Source organism: Callithrix jacchus, chromosome 6, assembly GCF_049354715.1.
Source record: "Callithrix jacchus isolate 240 chromosome 6, calJac240_pri, whole genome shotgun sequence".
In the NCBI taxonomy this organism is placed as follows: domain Eukaryota; kingdom Metazoa; phylum Chordata; class Mammalia; order Primates; family Cebidae; genus Callithrix; species Callithrix jacchus.
This window is the reverse complement of record NC_133507.1, coordinates 119,321,901-119,345,324: the sequence shown is the minus strand read 5'-3', so window position 1 is coordinate 119,345,324 and position 23,424 is coordinate 119,321,901. Positions and strand designations below refer to the sequence as shown.

General features: G+C 35.5%; 1 long non-coding RNA gene across 2 annotated transcripts; it reads left to right on the top strand.

The window, feature by feature from the left end:
• The first annotated feature begins 960 nt into the window (after positions 1-960).
• LOC118154637 (uncharacterized) lies at positions 961-22,631 on the top strand. Of its 2 annotated transcripts, none has more exons than XR_004744777.3 (4): positions 961-1,102; positions 1,666-1,811; positions 7,211-7,245; positions 22,512-22,631. It is a non-coding gene; the product is annotated as an uncharacterized LOC118154637 (long non-coding RNA). The 2 variants fall into 2 exon arrangements; XR_004744776.3 differs by lacking the exon at positions 22,512-22,631 and adding an exon at positions 15,154-15,310.
• Positions 22,632-23,424: the final 793 nt, after the last annotated feature.

The following is a 23,424-nucleotide window of genomic DNA, read 5'->3' as shown; positions in this document are numbered from 1 at the left end:
GAGTGATTAGATGAACCTAGAAAGCGAGTATAGAGAGACACCTGAGCTTCCCAGGGTTCAAGAAGATGAAATACAGGCTGGGTGTGGTGGCTCATGCCTGTAATCACAACACCTTGGGAGGCTGAGGTGGGAGGATTGCTTGAGTTCAGGAGTTCGAGACCAGCCTGGGCAACACAACAAGACCCTATCTCCATTTAAAAAAAAATTTTTTTTAAAGAAGCTGAGACACAGCTAACAAAGAAAGGAGTGGAGCAAGAGCTGGTGGTGATGGAGGAGGGCATTCAGAAGCCATGTGAAAGAAATCGTTTAAAGAGGAGGGAGTGAATCCCTATGAGAAAAAAGAAATGCTGCTTCTATGTCAGTTAAGATAAGGACCAAGTCATCACCTAGGAGGCAGCAATAAAAATAAACAAATAAAAGATGAGGGCTGAGGACTGACTGTTAGGTTTAGCATCGTAGAGGTCCTTGATTTTAGGGAGAGAGCAACAGTGGAGCAGGAGAGGAAAGAAGGAGGGGTGGAAAACTTAGGACATCAGATACGAACAGACCTTTAAGAGGTTCTGTTCTAAAATGGACTGAAAAATGGCCATATGCAGTGGGGGCACGCCTGTAGTCCCAGCTTCTTGGGAGACTGAGGTGGGAGAATCCCTTGAGCCCAGGAATTCAAGACCAACCCAGGCAACACAGTGAGAGCCAGTCTCAAAAAAATAAATAAATACAAAATAAAATGGATTGAGAAATGGAGAGGCTGCGGGAGAAGTGGTGTGAAGAGAGATAGGAGAAATTACAGCAGAGAAAGGGAACATTTGATGATAAGGAAAAGGACAAAGCGATGCTGAAGTGGCATCCAGCGTCAGGCTCCAGAGGAGTTAAGGGGCTCTCCGACCAGGAGAAGGGGCTGGTCTCAGAGAGGGTGAGAAGAATACAGCCATGGTAACAGCAGAACACAGAAGCGCTGGCAGAGGCAAGTAAGAGGCTGAATGTGGAAAGTCAACCTCCAATGTGTTAGACCAGTTAATGTTACTGGTCACTTTGAGAGGTAACTATGGAAATCTATAAAAAGCCAAAGCAGCTGTACCCACAGTTGATGTGAACCTGGAAGGTACAGCCATGTGAGAGGACTATGTCATTATTATGGAAGGGGTTCTTAGACTTGCCACCCAAGTAGATTCTGTCGGAGATGGGAAGAGAAAGGGAGGAGAGAAGGCCACACACAATCTTAAATCCAATATTTCACTCCCATTAAAGATAAGCGGCTTATAAGCTCCAGTGTAGGGCATGTAATTCTATGTAAAAACTCTGTGGTTCCTCTTCCCACACGTAAATCATGATCATTCTACATTCTACATTCTGCTCTCTGGGAGCCGTCAAGGCAAAGAGACAACAGTGCTTGAGGTATAGTAATAAAGTTTGGGTGTTATAAAATCCACTCTGAGCTCCAAGAAAAGAACAGAAAGAAGGAAGCTCTGAAAAGTACTAATTTATCAAAGTACAATGCAGTTTTGTAAATTTTTATTAACATCCCCGGGAATCCAAATGCCTACTTTCTTGATACCTGAGGGGTTTTTTTTACTCAATTATGGCTATATATGGTTTAAAGATAAACTATGAATTCTCTTTAAACTAACTGCCTTGATAAAATAATGGGTATTAAATACATCTCAGACCACAGAAAGGACTTAGCATCACAAGTCTTTGTGGTAGCTGAGGAGTGCCCCCTACAGTCTGATATGCACAGTGCAAGCAGATGAAGAGGAAAGACGTGAGCTGCAGTATTTCAGGATTCTCAATAAGGCATCAATGAAAGAAAGGTAAGAAACCTTTGCTGAACAAAATGTGACACTAAAGACTAGGAAATATATGGGCACTATGAATTCTTGTTTTTACATATTTGTAAACATCAAGAAATAAAAAACCTTTGTTTTGACTTTTCTTCTATTTGACTCTCCCCACCTATTGCCTGCAACTAAAGAAAAAACAATGTATTAGTAAAGTCTGTTTTGTTCTTTAGTTACTTCATGTCAATATTTGAATATAAATGAAAATAGTAAAAAAGACATTTTATTTTTCTGTGCAAAAACAACTACCTGGATTCAGAAATGATTTACATCAGATGTTAGCAACAAAAATAAAATGTAACATATTTATTAAAATAAAGTTAAATGAATTCTAGTTTGAGGTTTTATTTCTTTTTGTAAAGACTCCACAGAGAAGTATTTGCCTGCTATGAATGTTACCACTTAAAATGCTAATGATTTTCAAACTAAAAATCACAAAAAGCCCTGAAAAACATATTCTATGATTATCAATAAGTTTAAAAATACATAAATCTATATATATGTCAAAATATATTACTACACTAATATTCAATATTACACAATATATAAAAATATTGTAATAGTATTTGAGAGGCAGAAAGTTATATGGTATATAAACTAATCATAGTTAATAAATTTTATGTATAACAACATATTCAAGTTTAATTTTCCTTTTGTAAGAGAAAGGAGACAAAATATATACCAAAACCTTTACATTTTTTATTAGAGATTTTTGAAAATTAATACTGGTGCAATTTAAATGTACAAATCTGTTTGATTTCTTTAAGTTAAAACTCAAATTTCATAAATCCTTAGATATGGACAGAATAGTATCTATCCAAATTAACAGCCTTTTACATGTTTGTCGAAGAAATGTAGATCTTTGGAAAACTGCATTTAACATCATAAAATGTTCATTTAGCCTCAATTTCACATACACTCAGGAGAGATACATAAATGTATGTGATTAAATTGATAAATTATACTGCCAAGCATTTTCATAAAGAATGTTTTTCACACTCAGAAAGAGGCAATTAGGGTCATGTGTTGATGACTTCTTTTTCTTACGGAATTTAATAAGATATAATCAAATATTTATATATTGCTTCTTCTAAAATTTTTCAGATTGCATAATAATGAAATTAGAAAATATGTTCTTTCCTGTAGGTAATAAAAGCTGGTGTACTTACAAAAAACTGCTTGATATATTAATCTTCCTAAGTGTTCTGGTTATTGACATAATAATCACAATTGTCTCTTCTTTTCCTCTTCTAATAATATATACATAATGCATTCAGATGTTAAAATGCAGCACTTGTGGAAATGTTATTTTAAAATATTAACATATAGGCCCCAAAAATGTACAGTACATTCAAATTAATGAATCGGACTGTTTTTACATGTAATTAACCTTTTGAATGCACTCACTCTCATTATAGAATCCTTGCCAAAATCCAGTATAATATTTAAATTATGCTCTTAGTAATATAAAACGTTTCAATAATATAATGATTCTTCAATTTTTAATCCATAAAGGAGGAAAGAAGGAAGAATGGAAGGAAGGAAGGAAGGAAGGAAGGAAGGAAGGAAGGAAGGAAGGAAGGAAGGAGGGAGGGAGGGAGGGAGGGAGGGAGGGAGGGAGGGAGGGAGGGAGAAGGGGAGGGAGAAGGGGAGGGAAGAAGAGAAAGAAAGAAGAAAGAAAAAGGGGAGAAAGAGGAAGACAGAGGGAAGGAATTAGGCAAGTCAGCCAACAGATTTAAGTAAATGAATCAACATTTATAAATGTGCACATTGTAAAATTAATAATTTTCAAAAGAAAGGAATTAATTTACAAGAATAGCATTGATTCAGAGATCAACATTATTATTCTTAGATAACAAATATGAATAAAAAATCAAATGTGCCCAAGGCTTAAATATTATACAATGTTAATTACACAGTCTTGTCTTGTGGAAATGTACAAAAGTACAGTTAAGACAATTCTGAATAAACTTTTATTCAAATTGAAAACACAATTTTATGTCACATATACTCCTTTGGTATTTAGAAGATATCATAAATTCATTTACCTCCTTGTGCCCCAGAAAAATGCAGATATTTTTTAGAAAGGCTATTGCTTTCATACTGTTTCTAACATGAAAAATGCTACCTTTTTTGGCTAATACAAAGAAACCACAATTAACAGTGAAACCATAAATACTTTCTGTGTTAACCACAAATGGCCCTTTCCATAGAGAAATGGCTTACATGTGTTCTAAATGTGTTTGGTTTCGTTTTGTATGGAAGGAGCTGTGGGTATGTTTTTATCTAAGAAAAGAATATGGCATGCACATGCACAACTTTCTAAAATGAGAAACACTCATTGAATTTAATCGGAGTTTCGTCTGGGGCGGAAATTCAGAATTAAGCTCCATGGGCGATGATTTTGGATTATCTGGACAGGACTTCAGGGTCTACTTGCCAAACTTCCTTGGACTCTCACTGCAACACGAGGCAGAAGGGACCTTTGCCTGTGTCCTGTTATTGTATCTGGTGTAACTACGGGTCGATCTCACCAGGCATAGCCTTCACACACCTTCACTTTATCAGTTTCGTTTGAGTCAGTCCCATACACAGCTGTCCACTGCTCGTGACTCTGCTCTGCGTCAGTCATTTGTGCGTGCCTGTATGTGTGTAACAGCGTCTCATTTCTTCAGTATTACACATCCTGTGAACATCAGGAAGTCCATGGAAATCTACACATGTTGATGTTTATAATCATTTTTCTATTTGAATATAACATGGGCTGGGTCATCTTTATAAATGTTGGCAACACTCTGAGAATACATTAAGAAAGAGGAAGTTTCTTTTAAAATGTGACCTTTGCTCATTTGCATTACTGAGTCTCCTTGGAAAAGGTCTAAATGAAAATTAAACCAAATTTTTGTTTTGTATTTTTTCAGTGGTCATATATAAAATAAAAAATAAGGAAATCAAATTGAACAAATGGACAAATCAGGAGTTGTTAAGAATACTCTCTACCCAACTGAATTTACAACGACAAAATAGCACATCTAAGCAGAAAGATTTCCCCCATAGAAAGAAAATTTTAGAAAACTTTCTGTAAATATGTATCCCATTTAAGATTCATCTAGCTCTCTGTTTATCTTAACAACTTATAGGACTAAGGTTATTAAGATAAGGAATAAATAGGTAACCTCCAAATAATAAAAAGACAACCTTCTTATCATTTGTAAGCTTAAGACAACAAACTGAACATTTGTTTTCTCAATCATTCTGTTTACTTTATATGTGCTAAAAGAATTACTAATTTTCAAAGAAGAAAACTATCATCTTTGTGGCGCTGTAAATTATTTTGTTTCTAAAAAGCTAGGTATTCATAGCACTGAAATTAGTCTTTTTTTAAAAAAAGAAAACATTCTGTTCAGAAATATTAATAAAACCCTTGTTTAACATCATGTAGACAAAGCTATTAATTGACCTATGAATTGATTGCTTTTTGCGAATTTGTGATTAATTTGAATATGGTTGTAACTAATGCTAATAATCGATAATTCAAAATTAGTATTATTTTGGTTGACTGGTTGATTTGTTTTCATGAAAATGAGGCATGGGTGTATGTGGAGGCATCAGTGGGGGTGGGTTCCCTTGCCTAGAGGAAGATTTAATGGAATTATCCACAGCTATGGCTCTTCATCTACAGAGTAACTGTCCATTCACCCCCTTATGTTGAGCTATTAAATATACATAATAAAACTTGGAAAGTCTTTTATTCTGCTTTCACTCAATTATCTTTTTAAAAATGAATTCAAACATACACAGTCAAAAAACCTGTATTAGTCTTTGGTATGTAAGTTTCTCTGTAACTAAGGTAGCTACATATATTAAAAATATCATCAGATATATGCTACTAAAAAAATTTGTATCATGAGATATACTCTGATTTTCGTTATAGTTTAAAACTTGATTATAGTTAAAAACTTAAAATGTTTTCTTTATAAGAATTTTCAGTATTTTGGGAATGAATGGCAACCATGGGTGAATGTTGAGAATTCTTTTGAAAGGAAATTTTTTACATTCATTTTATAAATCCAAAAGATGAGGTGGACAATAAACTTGTGTATGTTTTTAAGACATACAGTTTAATTAGTTAAAAACTTCAGACAAGGTACATAAAAGATACAAGGTACATAAAAATAAAATATTAACCTAAGGAGATTATTTATCCTAGAGATCATCTCAGTATAAGATGGTGTTACAAGACATCAGAAACCTTAAAAGCTGTCTTATTACACCATTTTATACTTCTCAGTGTATTTTCATTTACCTTTCCATCTGTAATACTAACAAAAGAAAAACAAATACAATTGCACCCCCTATAATCAAGACCATTTTTACTACCACATGAATACTAAAACAATCATGTCTTACAAACAGCATCAGTCTTATAAATGAAGTCTTAAAAACATACGCTCTCATCTTTTGCATTCACCTGATGTATTAAATGAATGTAAGAAACTTCCTTTCAAAAGAATTCTCAACATTCATCCATGGTTGCCATTCATTTCCCAAATATTGAAAATTCTCACAATGAGCACATTTTGGGTGTATTGCCCACCTCATTTGATGTCTCTTAAAGTGAGGCTCATGAACCACTTACATCAAAATTTATCTCTGAAATTTGTTAAAATGCAGATAAGAATCTCTGAAGTGGGGCCTGAGAATATGCATTTAACCATCCCTGAAGGGCTTCTGACACATTCTTAGGTTGGAAACACCCTCAAATTATAGTTTCAGGAGCACAGGGCCTTATTAACTCGTCTGTCCCCTGCATCTGGACCTGCCCCAGGCCCAGAAGTGCACTGAGCAGAGTGCGGTTGAGGTGCATATCTGGCTCGCTGCTGGGATGACCTGAGACCACAGCAGTCCTTCTCAGCTCACAGCTGCTCAAGGTGGATGCCTGTATCCTCAAGTTCTCCACGGCATTCACCACGCACCCAGTTTGGGATGCATGAGAACCGAGGAACTCTCGTTTTGTGTGTTACTGAACTGACCTGACATTCTAACCAGAAGATAAATTCTAGCAGAAGAAAGTTTTGTTTTGTTTCTTGTGCTCATTCAACATTCATTGTATAAGAGTTTATTGAGCACTTACTTCATGCCAAATACCATGTTTGGAACTGATGTATAACAAGAATAAAATAGACATATTTCCGGACCATTGGAAACTCCTTGATTCCTGGAATGGTTCTCAGGAGGGATAATTGTACACCTAAGTGGCAATTTAGACTTACAGTGTGTATTTCCATCTACTGGTAGTGTCAGAGCACTTACAGATTACATACATAGTATCTCATCATATACTTCCCTTTTATATTTCCTATATTTTCCAGTTACAACATCACAGATCTTTCAATGATGTGCACAAGTAAGTATTATCTGTTAATTTCATTCAAGATTACTATATTGGGCATCATAAAAATATTTTTGTAATGGATAATTGGGTATAATATGGTTGAAAATCATTAACTTGGTGAATTTGTTAACATTAACTTGGAGATTTCCTTAGCACTAACCAGAGAGATTTTTACAAAGTATTTACCTAATAAAAACATATAACTTAATGGATGAAGTAATAATTTCACTGGTGACCTCTTGACTGTGCTGTAAACTTTCCTTTAGTCAACAAAAGCTTTCCCATAGTTCTCAGATACATGCATTAGTGGTCTTTAGTTTAATACTATATCTACAGGACTAGATGGCCAAGAGGTTTCATGGTTTGTCAGCTAATGAAGTTAACTACGGTCAGCACTTACTGTATCACCCTGAGAACATTCTGACCAACTAATTGGTGACCATTCTCTAATGACTTTTTTCAAAACCAAACTGCTCACATTAGTATAACTATACTATCTAGACTCAGTTGCATTCCAAATAAGCAAGCCAAAATTACCAAAAAAAAAAAGTAGGTGAGATTTATCCTACAAGTAAGGCATGTTCTTGATATTTTCTTACACATGAAGGACAAACAAATGAAAATTATGCAGATGCTATTAAAAAGTAATATCAACTCTATACCTGGCAGCTCTTTTCCTCATTGGAATTCTAAATCACAGAGACGCTAACAAAGTTCGACTTTCTTTACATGAATTATTTTAAATACTTATCTTATTTTGGCTTAAGCTGATGGTGAAACAACAGCACCTGATACATCCCTTATATTTTCAGTTCAGGTATAGCAGGAGTAATCCGTCTTTGGCATTAGAAAATACACTTTATCAGCAAATGAAGAAACAAAAATGACACCGAAAGATGATGAAGGAATGACCCAGGGTAGTTCCATTGAGCTTTTATCACCATACTGTGTGAAAACCATCACTGTATAAGAAATGGCTCTTCTCACCTAAGCCCTCTCCCTCAAGTCAAACCTGTGTTTCCCTTTTAATGAGCAGTAACCACTAGGAAGCCTATTACTTAGCTTGCCGGAATGACTACAGATTTATAGGAAAGAGGTAAAAATAAACACAAGTATTTTAAAATGCATTAAGTAGGAAATGCCTTCTTGGACTAAACTACGTTGTACATTTTATCAAAAATGTCAGAAAATATTGGTACATCTTATTTTTCCTTTCCACAAGAAAAGTGGCACCCATGTCACTCAGTTCAGCAGTGTGAACAGTTGTATGAAATGGAAAACTCTTAAAAGTAGCAAGTAGTATTCACTAAACTAAGAAGCCTTGAATAAAAAAAAAAAAAGTTGTATAAAATATGTCTTTTTCTTAAAGTTATTTTTTTCAAGACTTCTGATTACCTGGGCCACAGTCAATTTACTATATGCATTGATATGACCATCTCTTTTCAGTCAACTAGCAGAAAGCAGAAACCATGGATGTCATGGGTTAAGACAAAGGCCTAGGACAGTGGGACATGCTAGGCCATAAACATGTACACATGTGAAGTGCCGTTACTCCCTTTCAAAGGAGGATGTGGACCACAAGACACACTCCTACGATGTGTACAGTAGTGACTGAGCCATGCAGACACAGAGTGCTCAGGATTCTGATCAATCAATTTGATTGATTTCCAGTTATTCCAATACCTCCTTCTACAGCTATTGTTTTTAGTCTAAGCTCTGGTACAAAAGAGCTGAACCCAGGAGGAACAGAGTTTATGGAAAGCGTCAGAGCTACATATTCTGTGTCAGAACAGTGATGAGAACTAGAAACCTTCGGAAGTCTGTAAACCAGAGAGTACCATCTCAGCACAGTTTACAATTCTCTCTGCTTCAGCTCAAGATTTCCAACTCATTCCATTTCCTCCTTTCCTCAGGAGGATAATGGAAGAAAAATAGCTTATGTATTTTCATATGAAAATCCCCAAAAGAGAAATAAGAGGAAAGGAGTAAATGAGAGGTAGTCACAGTTATCTGCCTCATTACATCCTCAGCTTAAATCCTCCTGACCCCAGAGGCAGAATGCACATGGATTTAGTTGGGATCCCAGGACCAAATAAAATGTCTCAACAAAAAAAAATGGCTTGTCAAAAAAGATCACGGTCTCAGGCCTTCATATTCATACCTACCACAGAACCCGGCTGAAAAGCGAGAGTGGCCATTGACTGCAGTGTGCTTGAGGGACCTGATCCAGGTTTAACCGTGTGTATTGTGATGAGATATTTCACAAAGACGTCCTCACTCCTTAAAACTCATGTATTCCTGAAGGTTCACAGGAAAAAATGTCAAAAAGGCAACTGCCACGTCCAGCATGTAACAAAATCATATTGATTTTCACTATTCAGCTATAAATAGTCACTAAGGCTTGAAGCCCTTTGTTCTTTCTCTTTACCTCCTACCACTTTCTCACTGTTGATAGTGGACATCTTACATCTTTCACACAACAGCTTAAATCACTTCTGTAGGGTGTCATCCCCAACTCACATCATCAAAATGACTCCCCTGTCATAAACCCTGCATTCTCTCTTTTTAACACTTGTTACACCTGTAGTCGAAGTTTATCTTTTCTGGCAGGGCACAGTAGCTCATGCCTGTAATCCCAGCACTTTGGGATGCTGAGGTGGGAGGATCACTTAAGGCCAGGAGTTCGAACCCAGCCTGGGCAACATAGTGAGTCACCATCTCTACCAAAAAAAATAATTAGAGAGGTGTGGTGGCACATGAATATAGTCCTAGCTACTTAGGAGGCTCAAGCAGGAGGGTTACTTGAACCCAGGAGTTTGAGGGTGCAGTGAGCTATGATCATATCACTGCACTCCAGCCTGGACAACAGAGTGAGACCCTGTGACTTAAAAAAAAGTTATCTCAGAATGCAAGTTTCATGACAGCATGGACCATGCCTATGTGCATCACCACTATATTAATAATGTTCATTCCTTGCATGGGGTAGCTGTTCAATAAAACATCAGTTGAAGAGAATAGTATTTTAGTGCCAGCTAATGGCAAATATTTTCTGCCATGGGACTCAGTAATAAGTTCTCTGGTGAATAATATGGATTAATATAACATTGCTGTAAAGACCAAAACTCTTAGCATCAAACCCTACGACATTTTCCAGGTTCACGTTGCACCCAGATTTCTCTTGCTATTCATTCACACTATTCTTTCAGTTCTCTGCATGTACCATGGACTCCTTTACCACCATGGTTGTTTTAAGGGGCTATTTTCTTTGCTGGAAATGTTCTCAACACCTCCATCTTGCATCTGTTCCTCATATTCTTTCTCACAGTTGAATTTTGCATTTATTTCTATAACCTTTCAATTCCTCACCAGATCGCGCCATCTGTGAAACTAGGACAGTATCTCTTTATGTTCACTATAGTAGCCCATTGCCTAGCACAATGTAGGCACCTGATAAATATTCTTGCATGATTAGATGAATGAACAGATAAATATATTTTACTGTGCCTTAAATCAACCAATTATATTACCATCTTCTTATTGGTATTTATTGCAATGTTGCCTTTGAAACTATAGATTTTTCTATTCTTTATAAAGTTGCTACCACCATAGAATGCAAGAAAGTCAAAAATGTGCCACCTACTTCATAATTTTTCTCCTTTATTCAGCCAGGAATTTTCCACAGATATACATCAGATTTACCAATTCCTAGATTTCTCCAAGAATATGGCCAGCCTATAGGAAAGGCCCATCTTTGCAGCTAGAACTTCGTGATTATAATTTTGAAATGTGGTCTGTCACATTCAGTAGTCCCTAGTATTAATTCTTAGCAGATATAAGCTAAATGACTACTCCCTTAACGAGTCCTGAGGACTAGACCAAGGTGGATTTATGAGCTATGTTAGGCCAACGGATTCAAGTATGTCCAAAACACTCATATTTTATGGGAGGCATACTCTCTATCTTCCACATACGCAGAGATGCACCTGCCTCCCTGTTACTCATGTCAGGGTGGATGACTGGAATTGGTATTTTGATTTCTTGCCTCAAATTGGTAAGGTCTGACATCACCTCTCATCAGAAATATCTAAAATTGATTTCTTAAAATGGGATGAAAATGACTTTATGGATTACACCATGGGAGGCTAGACACAGAATTACACTCAAAACAAATAGATAAAAATTTACTTTGCTTAATCTCAGGAGTCCTCTGGGCATAGGCCACTTGACAGCATGCAGAGCATTGGCTGCCTTTTCTTTTCTTTCTGCTCTTTTAAACCACAGGTCCTCTTAAGTAGATGTACCCACTTGGTCAATCCAACAGCCTTTTTGCTGATCTGGGTCTGATTGTGACAAAATATGTGGGATGTTGACTTTGGTCACCAAACCCGAGCTATTCAAAACTGCTGACATGCCAAACACAGGTTTTCTTATAGACATATGTCAAAGGCACACTGTGTGCTCTGGCTCCCAAGCAGGGGTTTTAGAGTTGTTGGCTTCCTAGCTTGCAATTTAAACCCTTGGACAAAAGTGTTCTTCTGGGTAGTGTGGGTGCAGCGTTTGCAAGCTTTAAGTTGTTTAAGCTGAGTTGCCCCAAGAGGCAATTACTGGCACCATTTCACTATCTTTCTGCTATTTTGATGTGGTATTCATTTTGTTTGAGACATTTGCCTAATTTAGGAGATATGAATTTTCTGTTAGGATTACCCTTTAACCCCTCCTAGGGTTGGGGAATGGGTAGTCTCTGCACAAACCACAGAGCCCATTGCATAAATTGAAACACACACATAGACACACACACCCCACAACTGTACATCTAGCATAATGAATCCAGCATCTAGGCAAAAAGGCTGATGTCTACAGATCACAGGACCTATCCCCTCTAGGTTTATCACACTTTGCCCCTTTCTCTCATGAGACATTGTAATAAGTTTTTGAAAGGCAACAAAAACAACACCCTGCCTTCAGATTGACATTTGAAAGGTATATCCCCAACTCTTCTCCCTGATTGTAGCTTTACAAAGATCTTGTGGCCTTACAAAAATGTCTTCAAAGTGTGAACATATCCATTTTCACCTAGAAAAAAGTGAACCAGGTGGATTTCAGAGCTGCATGAGTAGAAGTAGCAAACAGGCCTGGAGAATGAGCCCACATGTCCCTAGCAACAGGTCAGCACCTCCTATTTTCCTGTTTAAATTATATCAGGACAGGGCCTCAGTGAAAGTTTGATGTTCTGTGGGCAATGGAAGAAGGGAAGAGTTTAAACTACATGCCAAGTATGCTTCCAGGTGAAATTGGGCCGTACTGAGGCACGAAAATAGAGTTGCTTTCAAACATCAATAAGGTCCATTCTTTGGATTTGAATAAGAACAAATTTTGTTTCTCTTATTTCTGGAAAGTAAAGTGAGGACAGATAGATTTTTGAAACAGGTTGTAAGCAATGGATCCATTTTCATTATTTCAAAACTTTGCTTTATTGGATTCATACTAGCTTAAAAATTCAGGTTATTAATGCAAATGTTTAAAATAGTGTGGTGATGAGAATCAATGTGTATATGTTAAATAATTGTGCCCTTTTTTATATTGGGCATGAATATTACTAATGGTTCAATCCTAAGCTGGCTTTTCTTTGCAAAATGACTAAATCATTCTCACATTCTCAGTACTAATGATATTACTCAGAATAATCTCTTAAAAAAATACTTGTGACTTTTTAAAAGGCCTTTGCCACACAATATCTAGTTGCTACTAATATGAATTCAGGAAGCATGGAGTTAAAGAAGTTGGCTTTTTTTTTCTTAAATCTGAACATTGGAATCAGCAGTTTGCATTATTTTAAAAATGAATGCTTAGGATCAGCAATTTTCTTGTTTTTTTTTTAAAGATCTTGAGGGTTTTTTTTATTTAAAGTGGAAAACTACATTAAGTGCAAGGCAGTCAACAAAGAAGCAGCCATAAAGCCTAAGTATTCCTAGAGTTATAAAATATGTCCATTGTGCCAATTCCACTGCCAACAATGAAGTTTTAAGCATTAATATGCCTTCATTGCAGTTTTAATGCCTTAATATTGACTCTATAGCTCTTTTGGGTAATTTTGCTTTCTCTGGTACTTGAAAGGTGATGATGTCAGCGTTCTTCGCACTGATTCATATGCAGGTTGATGAAGCTGAGTTATTTATTGAGTTCCATTATATTTTCTATAAACATTAGTTCTCAATAAACAGAGACATTTAGCCGAGGGTTTATTTATTAAATAGGTACTGTACAGATGGTTTTGCCACACATGATGTGCTGCAGAGGATATTACTCAGGAATAATCAGCTGTGTTATAGCTTGGCTAAATTAATAAGATGATAATGATGAAATTGATGCTTTTGAGCTAGGCTTGGTAAATGGTTTTTGCATAAACAAACTGATAAATTTGAGAAGCAATTACTTGCTTGTCAAAGATAAAAACACAACAGGGCCCATTTATAGTTAGGTCCTATTTATTTTTAAAGATTGTACCAGATTTTATGTTTAATATGCTGCAATTAAAAAATAATACTTAAATGAAGGAGAATAAAAAAACCAACTTTCTGAGTTCTTCCAATCTGAAGAAACCCCATTGCTTGATTAGACATCAAGAAAACTTTTTTGCTGCATGTGGAGGGAATATATATATATATATCTGAAAAACAACAGTATAATATTGTACATAAATTTTTTCACCATGTAGGCATATTGCACAAACTGCTGATTTACAACTCCTGCCACTCTATTTTTCACCCCCTTCCCCAGAACACACAAACACACACTTAATGAAGGGCTCTACAGAAATGTATCTAGTTCCCAAATAGCAAAGGAATAATTTAACCTAGTTAATGATGTCCTACAAAAATTACAGTATTCACCAATCTTCCTCAACTAAAGGTTGTTCGGTTTTTACCTGAAGTCTGAACACAAAAAATACATACCTATTGATCAAATTTACCTATTGATGATATATTTTCATTACATGATGCTGGCTTTTTGCACTGTAAAAGTCAGACCTGACTTCTAAAATCAGGGAAACATTAGCTTCCTTTCTTAACTTTAGCAGAATTTTTTTAAAGCCCTCAGAGCCCACCTTTTAGACCTGGGTATGCTCACGTAAGTTCCATTAGTATCAATGTGAGCTACACAACATATGTATATTGTCTACATCTGTGTGTGCGTGTTTAAAATATACAAAAATTATCTACAGTCTATCTCCTTATATGCTGCAGTATCTTATCAAAAGCTATTAAATGGCGGTTTTCATTTTTCTCTTCTTTAAAGAGTTTATGATTACCAGTAAGTTTTAGCACATTTTTACTACTTAGATATATTTACTGGTATCTACAATGAACTATTTGACATAGAGAAAGAGAATCACACAAAAAAAATTAAGTATTTTAATTCTAGATGTTAGGAACCAGAACTTTTATAATTGTAATACATCTATTTAAGAAAAAAGTAACAGAGGCAGAGATCACCACTATTCAAAACTGCAACATGATTGTTTCATTAAAATAGTTATCTTGTCTTTGGTTAAAAAATAAAAGACTTGGATTTCCTTTATTTAAAAATGTGTTACCTTAAAATAAATTAATGCTGTGACAATTCAGTGCAAGCCACAGTGTTAGAATGAGTATTTTGCATTTTATTGTTTTTGTGACATAAAATGAGTGACAGAAAAATGGTATGTATGTACATAGTAGAAATTCTATCCCTTTGGGACGCTCAAAAACACCAAAATATTTATCTTCTCAGGAAATGCCAGTAAGTACAAAAATGTAATGAGCATAAATAAATGAGAATGGGAAATTTGTTTTTAAATATATGTAACAGATTTTTATCACAGAAATTCATAATACACTGGTCTGATATCAGAATGCCTAATGATTTGTTATAAAACTTCAGTTGTGATTTTCTCCTCCTGGTTAATTGGAAACAACTGCTCCCCAGGACTAATTACAACTCTATCAGAAAGAAAGGTGAGCACAAATATGTCTTAAGCGAATGTAAAAACTTTAAAGGTGAGGGCCCGTAAACTGAATTAAAAGATGAAATTTAAAAACACTCTATAAGCTATACTTTCTAGAGACTGTTGCAATGAGCATCAAGAATATAAATCCAAAGAGTTTTCCAGTGATGATAACAAGAGGCATGAAAGCATAACATACTGACATGCCTCAGATAGTCAATCCACATTGATCAGCTCAGAAATTGCTTCTTGTTAATAGAAATTCTCTGTTGAGTTTGAAATGTCATTTGCTTTCCTGAAAATAATTTTTGGTAAGTGCTTAACAGAAACTGACTGCTTGAAACTGGTCTGAATTACCTAAGAGCACTAATACACACATGAATGCTGCCCTAAGCTGTAATATTGGTAATAATCCCACCTAATATGTATCATTTAGTTCATACTTAAACAATTCATGATATTTTAAACTACCTATGAGATTAAAGAATAAATAAGTGCAGTGGTAGCTCTGTGTTTTCTTGTTTTGCTATTGAAGATTGCAATATCTGAATTGATTTCTCTTGATTTCCAATGTGCATGATCCTATGTCACAAACCTGAGGATCTTGTTTTGCCCTCCCTTATATAAATCCTCTGCAACGGTGATTCCCACCAAGACACAGCATACTCCTGACAACTAATACCAGGGTTATTTGGTTCTAATACTAAAAGGATTTGTAAAGATTTTCTGTTTATTTGGCAGTCTAATGTTCAAAACAAATGAGTAATGTTGAACTCAAGAAACATGTCTTGATATTAAAATTTTCGCACTTGTGAAGTTGTTTCTAATCAGTGTTCATGTGATACATTTTTTCTCACAAAAAGGGCAATACTCTAGTCAAAGTTCACATGTAGATACAGAAAAAGGGAAAGCATTTTACTAGTCAAAAATTATAACAAATAATTTCATAATTAAAAGATTTTATTGTTTATGTGCTTCATCACATATTTTATCAACATATACTAATTTATATTCACCATTTAATATCCTATACTAACTATTGGTGATCTATTCAACTAAATAATCAAAATAAGAATCAAACCCCTCTTTTTGAAACATTTTGAAAGCTATTTTTAGTTTATAGGTTTAAAAATAGTACTATTTCACATTTTAATAACAAATTATATTTTAAAAATAGCAAAACAGTCAGAAACATTCAACCAGTTCTAATACACATGAGCAAAACAGTTCTAATATATTTACTTGCAGTACCAAAATGTAGTCCCGGTTTCTCATATTTATGAAATTCTCCCCTTTGTGTTAAATAATTTTATTGGCTAAAATCATCAAAATCACATTCATTAAATTATTATTTCACATGAAATGTAAAACACTGGATATAGCAGTGGTGAAATTATAAACTCTAACAGAGAAAACGGAATCCTCCTTATAGACACATATCGGAGCAGGCTCCTCAGCTAGAAAGCTGAATTATGCCGATTACAAAGCAATTGTATAAGATGGCTTGCATAGATTAGAACACTAAGCAATCAGTCAAAATGAGAGTGGGAGAATGTCAAAGGCACCAAGAAGAATAGAATGATGACTTCCTGCCACTGTCTCTTAGACCCTGTCTCTTTCATATTTACTTCTTCCTTCACTTCTAGATGTGGTTATATGTCTCTAAGAGGCTAAAAATGCATTCATTCATTTATTCATTTTTTTCTTTCATTCATTTATTGAGTACCTGATGTGTGCACTACAGGAATGCTAAAGTGAATCAAGCAAGGGCCCTATCTCAGAGACCTCAGAACAGTATGGGAGACAGCAGAGTATAAGAAACGTGTATTCTAGTCACCAAGTAAAGTACAGAAGAGAAGAAAAATTCATTAACAGGTAGCAATTGAACCAATATATTCAGCTCTGTATGTGCATGAAAACTGAGGAATCATAAATACTGGGAGAAAACCAGGAAAATGAAGTCTGAGGTTCAACTGATAAAAGAATATGGTGGCTACCCAAGCAGAGGTTCTGCATCCCAGAACATGTTCCCTAAGATAAGAAAGGAGAAAGTGGGACCAAATGTTCAGTTCTAAAATGCAAGGAAGATAAGAGAGAGATGATGGACAAATAACTGAAAAAAGTCCTTTCAATGTTAGAAATGTCTAGATCTCCTGAAAATACTGTTCTTTGAGCAGTAGGTAATTATTTACCGCTTACATCCTCAAAGACTTCTTTATCTTAGGTAACAACAGCTTCTCCTTTTCCCCCATTTATCCCTCTGCTTCTCTGCTGAGACTTCCAACAAACATGCCAATTAGCGCCGATTGTCATGATGTTTTGAGATGTAGACACCTGTCTTCTAATAACTGGACTGAGACCACCAACTCATTTCATACAGACCATCGAACAGACATCAACTAGTAATGGCCTACATTTACTATCAACCTGGGCTCAAGCCAAGACCTTCTCCCATGGAACTGCTTCAGCATTCTTGATAGCAAACAACAAGTTCAATACGTGCTCACAGTCCTCCAATAAATGGACCAATGCCTGTGGCAATAAGTGCCACTAAATAATCATGTCTCTCTCATTCTCTATGTTATCACCATATTTGACCTTTGTACAGTAAGCCTCTCTTAAGCAAGTATTTTTAAGACCCATTGAAGTGGAATGCAGATTAAGACTTATGCACATTTTTTAAATATGGAAACTACATATACATATTCATGTCCCACCATAAGATGAGGAGGTAAAGAAGGCCTGCTGTATGTTAAATTCCAAGAAGCAAAATAAACAGTATCAACAACAGGGATGCATGAATTCCACGTAAAGTATTTTATAACCATCTGCATATTGTAGTTCTCTAAAATAATCTTTAAAGTAACTTTAGATTACTTAAGTTCTAGATTCTCAGGTTCCTGTATATACTTTGAACATTAAAGAGGATGTGTGTTTCTTTTTCAAGTGTTAGTCTAAATGATCAAACACACACACACAAAAATCCAATTTAAAGCAAATGGCAGTATTTGAAGAAATTAAGAAACGAAGTCCTAAAGAAGTGCAGGATACAGATAAATTGTTTTTAGTTCCAGTGGTAAGAAATAGGATTGAAGAAGTAAGTTAGAGTTAGTTTCTAGAAGGCTAAAGAATTTGTTGGGATGGGAATGCTTCAGGGATATTAATGTAACCAAACAAAGTATACCTTATATAAAAAGACCAGAGGCAGGAAGGGAAGGTGGAAGATAATAATAGTTGTCTCAGAAAAAGCTGAAGTGGGGAGTAGCATTTCTTAGAGAGAGTGTTGGTTGAAATGGATAATTAGGGGAGAGGCTGTAGACTTAGAAATAATAAGCCTTGGAAATTGATTAGCAGAGAAGGCAAAGAAGTAAATGAAGCTGACCCTTAGAAGTACCTGGGTATATAGAAGACAGTGAGCTAGCAACAACAATCAATTAATCAATCAGTCCATCGACAGAGGGAGAAAAAACAGAGGAAGTCAGAGGTAGATGCAGATGTGGATGTGGATTAATTTGGGAGGGACATAATCATTTCAAAGTGCTGGTGAGACAGCCAAGCATGGCTATCTCACGAGCATCCACAATTTCTATCTACTTTGGGAGTCACCTGAGAACATATAATGAAATACAGAAGGTAGATGAAAATGTAAAAGGCTGCAGAGATAGAAGACAAAAAGACAAGCAACCTAATCCCTCAGAAGTACCTTGTCTAACCATAGAGAGAATAGTGCACCTTCATGACCAAAAAAAAAGACAGTTGGTAAAAGATGCAAAATGTCAGCAACACAAAGCATTTAAATGTATACACATTTATTCTTCATAATACAATATCTCTGACTCATTTTAATAACATAGAAATTTTGGAATTCTGAGTAATGAAAACTGAAAGTTGTCACTGCACAGGAGTAATTCTCAAACGAGGATGATTTTTTCCCTCCAGAGGACATTTGTCAATATCTAGAAATATTTATGGTTGTCACAACTGAGAGGTACAACTGGTATCTAGTGAGTAGAGACTAGGGATGCTGCTAAACACTGTACAGTGCACAGGCCACTCCCCACCGCAGAAAGTTACATGGTCCATAACGTCAATAGCACCAAGAAACCCTGCCACAAAGTCACTCTGGGGTTCTTTTCTTAATACTATCTAAGATACTTGACCAGTAAAGTCCACCAATGAGATGAGCTAATGTATTACCTGACCTCTATTCAAGTGCTTAAGATAGTTATTCAAGGTACAAAAAAGACACTAAAATGTTCTAAGGTAATTTCTACCACAATTGAAAGTAATGTTTATGGCAATTTGTATAAATATGTAGCTAAGCATTTAGAATTTCAGCCATTTAAAATGTTCAACACTTTCCAATGTACTTATGTTTTCTACATTTCTATTTCCCAAAATGATATTAATTAGTTCATTCCTCACAGTTCCAATCCTTTAAAATATTAATCTAACTTAATAGATACAGAACGGTACCTTGGCTGACTTTATTGCTAACTTTCCTCTTTGACCCCTTATAACCTCTCTAGCATCTAAATTCCAGTACACTCTGATGTGTGTTGTTGTGTTATTTATGCTTGTAGATCTCTGTGAACACTTATTCTGCTTTTATGAGATTTTATTTTGGCAATGCTGCTACTGTTGTATAAAAGTGCCTTCACCTAAGCCCTCTCACAATGAAGCCAGCCACAGAACCACTTAACATCTGTGATTTACAGTTTGCAAGGCACTTCCGTGACATCATCTTACTCTTCAGGAAAGTCTGTGACACCATGTGTTACCTCACAGCACGTGCCAGGAATTATCACCATGTTGGGAAACTTTGGCTTAGAGATACTCTCAAAGATTGGGCCCAGACCTTGAGCACAAGTTGAGTTGTGTGATTCTGGGTCTGTTTAACCACTTCCCTTACCGGATTGTACTGAACACACCGAGTGCCCCTTTCTCCAAACTCCAGGCTCCACATTCACAAGGTCTGTCACTGTGTTTCCACCTTGTATAATGCCGCTTGTGCAGGCAAAATAAAATGTTCAATTTCTGAGGCTGCTATTAAAGCTCAAAAAACAGGTGGCTTCAATGGACAAGATTTTGATTACCACATTATTTCTAGGCAGAGACTTAAGCTAACCATTCAAATAGGGCTAAAATATTCTGTTTTAGCCAATCCTTCAATTCTCAGTAGGAAATGATAGGTTGCTGGCTTAAAATATTAAATCTGACAAGATTCCATTTACATGGATTTTCTAGTTGGATATTCACAGAAGAGTTTGCATATGAGAAAGAATTCTGCCAACATATGTCAATATTCGCTTCTACTGCTAATGAGGGGTCCCCTTGGTCTCTAAGTGTCTTAGTCTCTTCCTCTCTCCACCACCACTAAACTCCTCTTAACATCTTAGAAAATGGGTGCTGAGGTAGTGGAGTCAGTTATTAACTGAAAGCTCTAAGATATGACTAGAGATGATCAAACATTATTTGGGATCTTCTCTGAACCATACATGGAAAAGTGGAAACTGTTCTTTGTAGCTGATAAGAACTCATGAAGAAATGTAGAACAGAATCATAGAAGGCATCTTAGAGTTCAATTGTCCAAGAAGCTCATTTTCAGCTGAGACAACTGAGCCTCAGAGAAGAGAAACTTTAATATAAATCATGGTCATTGCAAATACATTAAAAATGATGAAAATCTCTCCTGACCGTTTACCTTCTGCAGATTATCCTTCATTCCAATGTACCAAGTACCATTTTCTCTGGATTTTTTTTCCTTCTGTTGTTGACTCATCTTTCCCAGTGCTATAAACTTCTTGTTGACTCATCACTGAAATGAATTATTTGGGTTTATTTAACATTCAGTCTGCACTATCTTCCGCATGTTAAATATGTGGACTCTGGGACTACCTGGATTTGAATCCTACTTTTATCAGATGTTGGACAAGAGACTTAACCTCTGTGGCCTTCATTTCCTCATATTTAACGTGGTGATAAGGTTGTACCTACATAATAGATGTTGGCAGAGAATAAAATGAGGTTATAGATGTAAGAGTGTGTGTATTGTGTTTTGTGTGTGTGTGTATACATGTGCACCAAGGGCATTAAGGCACACATGCTTAGCACCATGCCAGGCTTATAGCAAATAATAAATGTCAGCTGTTATTTCCAAAATTAATAGATTTAATTATCAAACTTCTGATATGTAATTGAATTCGATAAATAAATAAATGTCAGAAACCAAGTCACCAATTTGATCTCTATGTCTTTCCTGGGAATTGGAGTTATAAACACGCCTTACGAAATAGTAGCCATTCATTGAATAGCACTGTTTGCCCAGCCCCGTAGTAAGAATTCTTGTTGTTTTGTCCAGTGTGAACCTTACAACAATCTAACCCCGTTTTTCTGTTCAAAGACGAGAAAAGTTAACCAAATCTGAGAGGAGAGATGACTTGCCAAAGGTCACTTAGAGATACTGGAGACAAGACGGAAAACAAGCAGTGTCTCATTTCAGGCCCTTTCTGTCTAAGCCACTTTGGTTTTTTCTTCTCTTGAGTGTGCCCTGCTCTGGAAAGTGTATAATCATGTTCCCAAACTATGCACACAGAAAACAAGGGATGTGCTACATAACAGCAAATGTGCAAGGCCCTCATCCCTCCAACGCTTCTGCTTCTTTTCTTTGGCATCTACCACTTAGTTGTCTCAAAGTTTCATTCCACAACGTTTGGATTTTAATTTTAAACTTTCATGACACAGTTCTCCCTGCCTAATCATATAATCATTATTATATCTTAATTTATGTGTCATCTTATTAAAAAATGATTCAAAACAAAAGCAGTTAAAGCTCATCATAGGTAAACTCAAGAAATTTTGTATAGTTCACCAACCTTACGCTATCCATACAAAACAAAATTAAGTCATTTTATTAATGGTTCATTGCTTCCAAAATATCTCTCTCATGCCAAGTGTACTGCCCTTGAGAATCCACAAAGACATAAAGTCATGTTTACTAGGCATTCCAGTCTACAGAAGATATCAATTCAAAAGAATAAGGGCAGATTTTCTTCTGGCAATGGAAGTTGAATGATAGGAAAAGCAATGTACTAAAAAGTCATTTTTATTACTTTTCTTTTGGAGAGGAATACTATTTAAACATACACAGATGTGTGTGTGTGTGTGTGTGTGTGTGTGTGTGCATGTATGCATGCACACGCATGTGTAGTATGTGCTTGCTTTCATAAAGCCTCTAAATAAAATTGGAGAGTGTATAATCCAGGAAACTCTAATGTCAATCTTTATTTTACAGGCACCAAAATGTATATCAGAAGAAATTGTCATTCATCATGACACTTCACATGTACTGCATTGTTTTAATAGAAAAATCTAAAGTTTTCATTATGTTAATGTTGAGCAATGAAAATAAAACATCATAAAAAAATAAGCACTTTTTGGTGATTGGCTATAGCAATTTTCTGTCAGCTTCAAGCACAATAAAAGCATACTGAATGGAGATAGAACAAACCCCAGGAATCCAGCAGCACCAAAAATGTTTTACTGGATCCCTGGAAATCTAGCGTTCATAAGTGCCAGCCAAATAAATGCAACTTCTCCAATAAACTATGTAATAACTGTTTCAAAGAAGAATTAGTAGAATGATTCTTCCTATACACCAATACTGAAAGAAATTCGTCCAAGTAACATTTCTCAAAGTGATGGACAAAGTGACACATTTAAAATTTAATAACTAATGCAGGTCAAAATCAAGATAGAGAAATACTGTAGAGAAAATGCAACCCAGAAGCCCATTTGTTACTTTGACTTTTTTCCTTTTGTAGACAACACAAATATAGAATTGATGTACAATATTAACAGGAGAACTCTCTACCATATGATTATTGTACAGACAAAAAAAAACCCACAAATACAATACTGTTATAAATAAGCTTGACTATTTTCTGTTTACAGACACGTATAGGGAAATTAAATAAAAGTGTAGATTGATATAAGAGGGAAGTGTAGATGTGGCTTTATATAAAATATCTTACTCTAAAAGGTAAAGAATTTCTTCTTATGTATAAAAATGTCCACTTTTAGATTTTATTATATTCATACTTTTCCCTCTTCACTTTTTGCTTAAAACTCCCTTATTACAGCAATTCTCTTTATAATAAAACAAGTCATTTTTATGTTATGTGATGTACTAACCAATATATTATACT